An 8335-nucleotide genomic window follows, 5' to 3' on the forward strand; every position below is an offset into this window, starting at 1 on the left:
AAGTTCCTCTGAGCCCGTGACACACACAAAATCAGGGGCCCTAATTAATGGCTGCTAATTAGCAATGTTAATGACCAGGTGACCAGAAGCAGGCCAGTGTGTAGGGCCCTGCAAATCCACTCCCAGTGACCCTTTCCCCTCAGCTGGCAGTCCTGCTGCATCACTCTTTCATTACTCTGGGGAGAGGCTCAGAGGGAGGCGAAACCCTGAGATCCAACCCTGTTGCCATTCGCAGTGAGTGTTGTATTCATTAAGGTCAGGTTTGGGATACACGTTGGGAGGGGAGAAGTTTAACCCTTTTGCTGACATCGACAATGACATGTTTACAGCTTTCCAAGGAAACAGAGTGTATATATATATATTTCCCTCTCTGGCACCAGAACTAGTTAAAAAGTTGAGAGAAAAAGCATTTAAAACTGGAAGTGATGTTACATCATTCAGAGTTGAATCACACAGAGTTCAATTAAATATTCATTGAATAGTGGGAAACTGTGCGGTCCATATTCTTACTACAAGAAAGAACTGACAAATGAGATTCAGCTACTGGAAAAGCAATTACATGTTCAAATAATGGTATGGGAAATTAAGAAGCTGATGGAACAGAACTATTGTCCACTAACATCTGGATGCAGTTGAAGTGAAACAATGACCCTATCCTTAGTCCTAGTTAATCAGGCCTACAGAATTGACTTGAGCAGAAAACTAGAAGCGCTACTCAAGGCGCTTGAGTAATTAAGGATGCTTTTTCTTGGTTATGTTCTACTTTATTGCCCTTCATTCTAAAACCTCAGTGATGAGAGGAAGGAAGCCTTGTGACAATCAAGTTCAATTAGCAATGGGATACATCTCAAGCACTGAAAGAACGGGCTAAAAGAACATCTTAGATTAGGTGGTTAATATGGCAGCTGTTGAAATCAACATTAGTGGAGATGTGCTATAATGAGTAGGGGTGCTGATATTAGGGTTAATCCCAATTTCATCTAGTATATATATAAAAAATATATCAACCTGATGTTGTTGGGGTATTAAATAGAGAAGAATGTCATGGGGTAGTGTGTGAGAATTTAGTGCCCACCCGAGAGGTGAGTAGTTACACAACACAGAGGGCGAAGCCCGAGCGGTTTATCCAAGCATCCCACCTCGAGGGTGGGCATTAAATTCTCATTTATCACACACTACCCCATGCAGTATTTTGTATAATCTCTGGTAAGCAATTTTTCCTAACAGAGTTCTAAAATCTTGTGTTGCTTGTTGTGGAATTCCTTTTAGTTTGACAACTTGCACTGAGGTCCCGCTCTCTTGCTGGTGATAATGAGCACATGTTTCCCATAATAACCAGACAGTTATTACGGGAAATAGCTCACCAGTTATTATAAAGCTTTATCTAACTAATGGTCAAATTAATAATATTTTCTTTTTTAAAATACTGTTTTCAATGAAAGTATATTTAAAAATATATATTTGGATGGATTTGTTCAGAGCATCATAAAATGTTGATAATTTCTCTCTTCTGTCTATATGTGTGGGAATAAAGCCACTCCTTTTTTTTATTTAAAATGTAACCCCTTTCTTCAACAGTAAAACATACAACCCAAAACCATAATCCTTAAGTACAGGGTACATTGTAGTAAATATACATGTGTTTTAAAGTGTATATTTAAAGGGATAAAAAAAATCTTGATTTAAAACACACATGAGGGGAAACATCTTCCTAGGCTTCTTTGGGGAGAGCAAGTTTGTGAAAGACAGCCTCATTAACCTCAACGTTACTGACTGTGACATTCTGTGTAAAGTAATGTGGGTCAACCCTAATTTAAAATGTAATCTGCCCCAGTTAATTATTTAATATATTTATTATACCTCATAATTACTTTTAATAAGTAGCTGGCATCATATTATTTCATTGTTGAGTAATATTGTCCGCTGTATAAACTAAAGGCTTAATGAACTATCTGCTTTGTTTTGATTAGCAGGAAATGAGGAATTTTAAAAACCACAGCATTTAACAAATAAGCAGCTTGAATTTCTAGATAACGACTGCCAGGAGTAGGAGGCCAGGTAAATTAACGTCCAGTCTAGGACAGGGAGTGGGAAAATAGCATTTATCAAACTATGTGGTACAAAGCTCTGGTTCCCACACACTCTGGTTACATCATTACAGAGTTTTGAAGCCAAGCAACCAATGGGGCCCCAAGGCAGAGGTCAGCTGACCCAGGTATGAAAACGCGATGGAAATTCTATCCCAGTGATGGGGTTTCAGTTGGAGCCCTCCGATAGCCGACTCCTCTCCTGCTGCTCTGCAATTTTCGGATTCAGTTTCACCTTTGCTTTCATGCTAAGCTGTTGGATCCCAAAGGTTGATGAGTTTGTGAGAGCTGCTTAGCGTGGGTTTTGTGCACAGGTGCTGTGGTGGAGCATCTCCATACTGACATTTCAGCAGCTCCCACTTCACATCCAAAATGACACATTTCAGCAGAACCTCTATACCTGGTTGTTTCCCAAAGACGCATGTGCTTGTTCATAGATTTCAATCTGAAAAGTGACATATCATGTTGAAAAAGGTAGTAAATCACATAAAGCATTGTATAATAATTAATAATAATGTTTTGGCTTATTATATTATTATTATTATTATTATTATTATTATTATTATTATTATTATTATTATTATTATAATAATAATAATAATAATAATAATAATAATAATAATAATAATAATAATTTGAGCTGAGGATTTCAATTCCAAAAGAAACATTTTATATTTGTTTTCATTTTATGTAGTACGCTTTATTTTAGTGTTTAAATTGTTATATTTTCAAAGTGTTCATTTACTTTCCATTTTTTTTAAAGGAAAAAAGCTAAAAACAAAGAACCAGTGAGTGCTTAGAGATCTACAATTATATACTGCTTGGTTTTATAAAATTAAAATGACAGTACATGCTTTGAAAATCTGTACAAAAATATGATCAGGTTAGTTGCTGTTGTATGTAGTTTGGCACTTATTATTGCACATATTTTTTTTTATACCAAAATCATGACTGTTTTGCTATAACTGGGGCTTTGCACTGAATTAAGTTTACTTTTCCATCACCTGAACTGCCTTGCGGCACTTCTGTCGTTTCCAGCTGAACTTCATATTGCCACACACTAAATACAAGGAAACTTACAGACACGTTTGAAACGAACAGCGTGTGCAAAGACTTTAGTTATAACTATGGCTTCTATTTTTCAGTGCTTATTTTTAACTATTTAACTGAAATCATTTTTTTGGGGGGGACTTTCGCTTTTCATATATTGTATGAAATTACTGTTTTCGGTTACTTTTGGTTACAATAATTCCTGTGAAATTATTAACGCGTTCATCCAAATATAAGAAAACTTTGCATGGCATTTTGTGATGTAATTGTACATGCATTGAGAGCTAGTCACCACCCCGTTTCACTCCTGATTGGCTGTGCAATCTTGGTAACCATGGTGGCCGCTATCCTTATAGCTACTTTTTAAAGGTGCCAAAAAACAAAACAAACAACAACTTTGATAAAGATAACTGATATTTCTTGCCAGTTTTATAATGGTCGAATGATTTTCTTTTATGAAAATGTGTATTTGTGCCCCTACCCTGCATGTGCATTTATTAGGTCATGGTTTTCTATGACACCGACTCCTGTAACATGTAATTTATATCTTCAACAGGTTCTTTTATGGTACTTACAAAGCTTTTAAAATCTTATTCTAGTGGTAAAACATTGACTCAGTTTATATCATATTCACTAAAAAACATGGCAAAAGGGTGAACTGCACATCAGAGGTTAATTAAAAGAGATACGTTGACAGTGGCTTATGTTTTGCATACATTATCAGAAGTGATGGTTTAGGTGAATCAATGCACTCAGTAACACTGGGTCAGTTGTAAAAGGGTTTGAAGTCTGCCTCTCAAGGTTAATCATTTCTTCTAATACGCCTCCGCTAAGGCCTGTATCTTATTTATACCACACAACTAAGGGACTTAAAAGTGAGACTAATATTGGCCGAGAATAATCTTCTGGTAATAATTCTCTGCTCTAGAGACTTGACATACGGTATAATCAAAACAGTCTTTTATCAAAGGGCAGTTGAGGATTACACAGCATGTTTCTGCAGCAGATATTAGTCCAGTGGAGGAGTATTAAAAGCACTCAGACTACTAATGCCCGGCCCCCTTAAATCTATCCATGTTAATGGGTCTCTGTTCTGTTTTCTAGGTTATGTCAGCGAATAGAAATGTGCTCCACTCGCTTTGACACTTTCAAATACAAATTCAGCATTATGCATTTAATTTAAATTAAAATACAAATACAAAAACACACCTGTTTTTATTAGGCTATAATATAAAGCCTTCCGATCTTTATTTTATTGCATACATTTTGTTGTGTTAATTTTTTATTTATGACCTGCTATTTTGTCTGATTTTAATGTCTTTTTTCTTTCTTTTTTTCAATTGTATGCATTTTATTGCTGGTTTCTTATTTCTGTGATCTGTGATGTCTGTATGGTCTTTATGTGTTATTGTAAGAGGTTTGGGATACTATATTGTATGTAAAAAAGGGCACAAGTGTAAGGATGATATTGTCAGTTTATTTATGCTTTTGTTTTTATTTGCGCCCAGCAGTTTCATGGTCTTTTTTTACGGCCTAGGATGCAGCAATCTCATTTATTCGATTAGACGTATGCTGTTAGTGTGTATGCTATATTGTGGTCATTTTGAGGACTTGTCTTATTTGAAAGAACTGAAAGAGTTCCTTTGCTATATTGTATTGTGACTGACTGTGCTGTCAAAGGACAGTGTGTCATTTTGAGAGATGTCCTGCAGTGTTGATACCAAGCTTTTTCTATTTTGTGGGCGGAATATCCTCCAGTTTTAAATAATCATTGTCTAATTCTAAACATTTTTAAACCAGACATTTAGTGTATGTAAAATAGCTGTTTTTTTTTTTATAAAAAAAATTGGGACCAGTTAGCAGTGAATAGTCAGATTGTTTTCCAAAAAGTTTCATGTGGGCACAACTGGCATTAACATTTTTGAAAATCCATTATTGCACCGAATATAGCCTTGCAGCAAAATAATATTTCTTAAGAACAGGCAAGGATAGCCCTCCTAGTTTAGAGAGTGAGAGTATTGTTTTCTTTATTCTGGGCTGGGCACCTTCCAGAGAAAATCTACCCAACAGAGAGATTGGCAGCATTTTCCAGTTCAGCATCTTCTACTATTAATTGTAATTCACGGGGCACCTACAAAGGTGGAAGAGAATGGAGTGCTTATGGGACTTGGGCGACAGTGTTAGTGACAAAGTCAAACAGACAGGACAGGTCCCCTACTGCTTGGAGGTCCACTAGCTGCTTGGGCGGTTGTGGAGAATAGGGGACAAGTGGAGACCGAAAACATGGATAGAGGAAATCCCCCCCCCCCCTTCGGTGGAGGACCCGTCCTGGCAGCTTGCTTGGTGGTAGGGAGACCCGCCTACCCCAGGGGGACAGAAAGGTACCCAGACCTGGAAAAGACAGATCCTGTCCGTAGAACTGACCTCCATCAGGCATGAGCCCCGAAGTGAGGGCCGGGCACCCACTGGATGCCCGCGGGACCTGGAAGAAAAGGGGAAGAGGGTTAGGATATGAGAAAGGTGTATAGATTAGAGCCTCGCTGAGGCTAAAGAGCACGAGCTGCGAAAGAACAGGTGTGGCCGAGGGTCCCCTGTGACCTACGAGGGACCTGGGTGGCATAGTCAGGCCCGGCCGGGGGTGTGAGACTCACTTACCCCCCCAGAGAGAGCCCTGTGCGGACAATGCAGTGAAGGAAGAAGAAGCGCAGGAGGAGGGAGGAGGAGGACAAATGCAAAACAAAAGACAAGAGCAGGAAGTAGTGCTCAGCTTAAATAGAGTACAGAGAGATTGACAGATGGGACAGCCATTGGAAGCAGCTTGGATGACAGAGAGCAGGCTGAGTCATCCCACAGGTGAGTGCCTTCTACAGCACCCCCGAACTATGCCATAAAGGCTCCATTTATTATACTGATTATTGGTAACATAAAACTTAGTTCCAATCTTCACATAATGTAATTCTTTACATGCAAATAAAAATGTTCCCATCCAACTAACAGTATGATTTTTCAAGCAGGTAGGTAATTTATTTGCAAGTTCATTAACACTGAATTTGCATTGGCCAACTCTCTGAATTATGACCATGTCATCAATGACTTCACTAAAGGCAAGGAAAGTGCATTTGTAGGCTCTAGGCTTTGTTTCTATTGGTGCATTCCATTGGACATTTACAAAGATTTCGAACCCTTTATTTATTTACTTTTTTATACGCTGACTGCAAGTTCTGGGTGTGGCAGGGAGGGGGTGGGGGGCGGGGGGGGGCGCTGGATTTATATCTCGCACAGGGTGAGACAGTCTATATTAATTACACAGAAAAAAGGCCTCATTGCCTTGCATCCTTTAATCACAAATAATTTTGAATATCTATGCAGTATCTGGGGTCATATTTTTTAAGTTGTAGCGGCAAGAGTGGCAAGAGAAAAGGATTTGCACAGACACAAGGTTTGGTTTTCCTTGAAATAGCACGAGAATATAGGTATTCCTTATGTAACAACATTTGAGACAGAAAACATTAATCAAAATAATATTCTCTCTTCTGCTGGTCAGTCAATGGAGTTAACAAGTGAGTGACAGTCCTCTTAGCAATTAGTACTATGATCTGATCGGGGGCTTCTCCTAGAACCTCAAGTTCATCTGACCTTGATTGGTAATTCTCATGGCACTCTGACCCACAAGGAAACTAGATACAACTAAATATACAGCGACTGTGCTTCTAAAGTAATATTATTAAAATCTGAGTTCACATCAACTTTGTGACAACGTTTTTTGGTAACAGGCCTAACCGCTCCTTTATTTCATGTTAAGGCTAAGGAGAGAGTTTGTTTTCCTTGAAATCAATCCAGTATTCAATTAGCCAAGATAGCAAGATCAAGAGGTTTGCGAAACTGTCTGAATTCAGAAAACAGGCAGGTGTTTCAACCTGTCAGGTAACAGGCTTCCGGCGCTGAAGGCCACCTGGCATTGGAAAAACATTTAAACATTTTCCTTAGAAGGAAATCTTCATGAGCTGCCCAGCTTCCCCTCTGATACATGGATGAGAAAACTTTCTGAATGCTATAGCCGTATCTTTTATATTGTAGCTGTTGTGTTACCAGTCTGTATATCATCTATGTTTATTTCCAACTCACCCCTGGATTTTGCTAATACTGTATTGCATTTTCTATTTGTAGTGAGTGTATCCACATTTTTAGAAGGTATATTTTCTTTCTATTATAAGTTAGAAACAGGGCCAACGCTTTCACATTCCGAGCCCACAGATGGAAACATGGTGTGGAGTTTTTGACCAGGCGAATCTACTAAGAGGTCAAAGTTGTCTTGAATACTATATTTATTGGTGTGTTTTGCTGCTTCCATATTAAGCAAAGCAAGACAGAGTACAGACACATTCATATTCATCAAACAAGACACCATTTACTTTCTAGAAAATATTTTATATTTTAAAAGTGTTTCTACTCTACTGGACTTTCCAAGTAGTACAGAGTTTAAAATGTTATTCTAGAGTTCTGTACAGGACAGAAGTCTACAGCGGAATTGAAATACAAGGCAAAATAACCACGGCCTTTATGTGCAGGAACAAATCCAGTTTGTTTTTGTCCTTTCTATACTGTTTGAGACCGTTTTAAATGAAGCACCATTATAGGAAAGAAAACAAAGAGAAAAAAAAACCCCTGACACCTGAGATGATGTTTTGCCTTGATTTTCCTTTGGGATCACTGTATATAGACAAAACATCACCAACATTTGACTGTAAGCCAGGATCTGCAAAGGTACAGTATAATGCTTTGGTACTGTCCCCCAAACTGCCAGACTTCAGAATAATTGTAGAACACATATAACAATCCAAAGTAGATTTTTTAAGGTTTCAATTCTAAAATGATTAATGCATAATACTTTAAAAAAAATGTTTTGTCTGGTTAAATAAAAAACAAAACCAAAAAAAAAAAAAAACCCTGTTATTTAAGCAAGTAATCACTGTAAAACTTACTTGATTAAACTTTTTTTTTTACCCTTAGAGTTCCAAAGCATCAATACTGATCTTTACCCAGAAAAGAATCATCAATCATGCCTTTTAAGGTTTTTGAAGGCAAATAAAAGATTAAAAAAGATTAATCATATCCAGACTAATCATATTTGCAAACACTTCACACAAAACTAAAACAAAATACTTGCACTTCCGAAAACCAAACATGATAGGCAGGAT

The sequence above is a fragment of the Acipenser ruthenus genome, chromosome 17 (genome assembly GCF_902713425.1).
Source record: "Acipenser ruthenus chromosome 17, fAciRut3.2 maternal haplotype, whole genome shotgun sequence".
NCBI lineage: Eukaryota > Metazoa > Chordata > Actinopteri > Acipenseriformes > Acipenseridae > Acipenser > Acipenser ruthenus.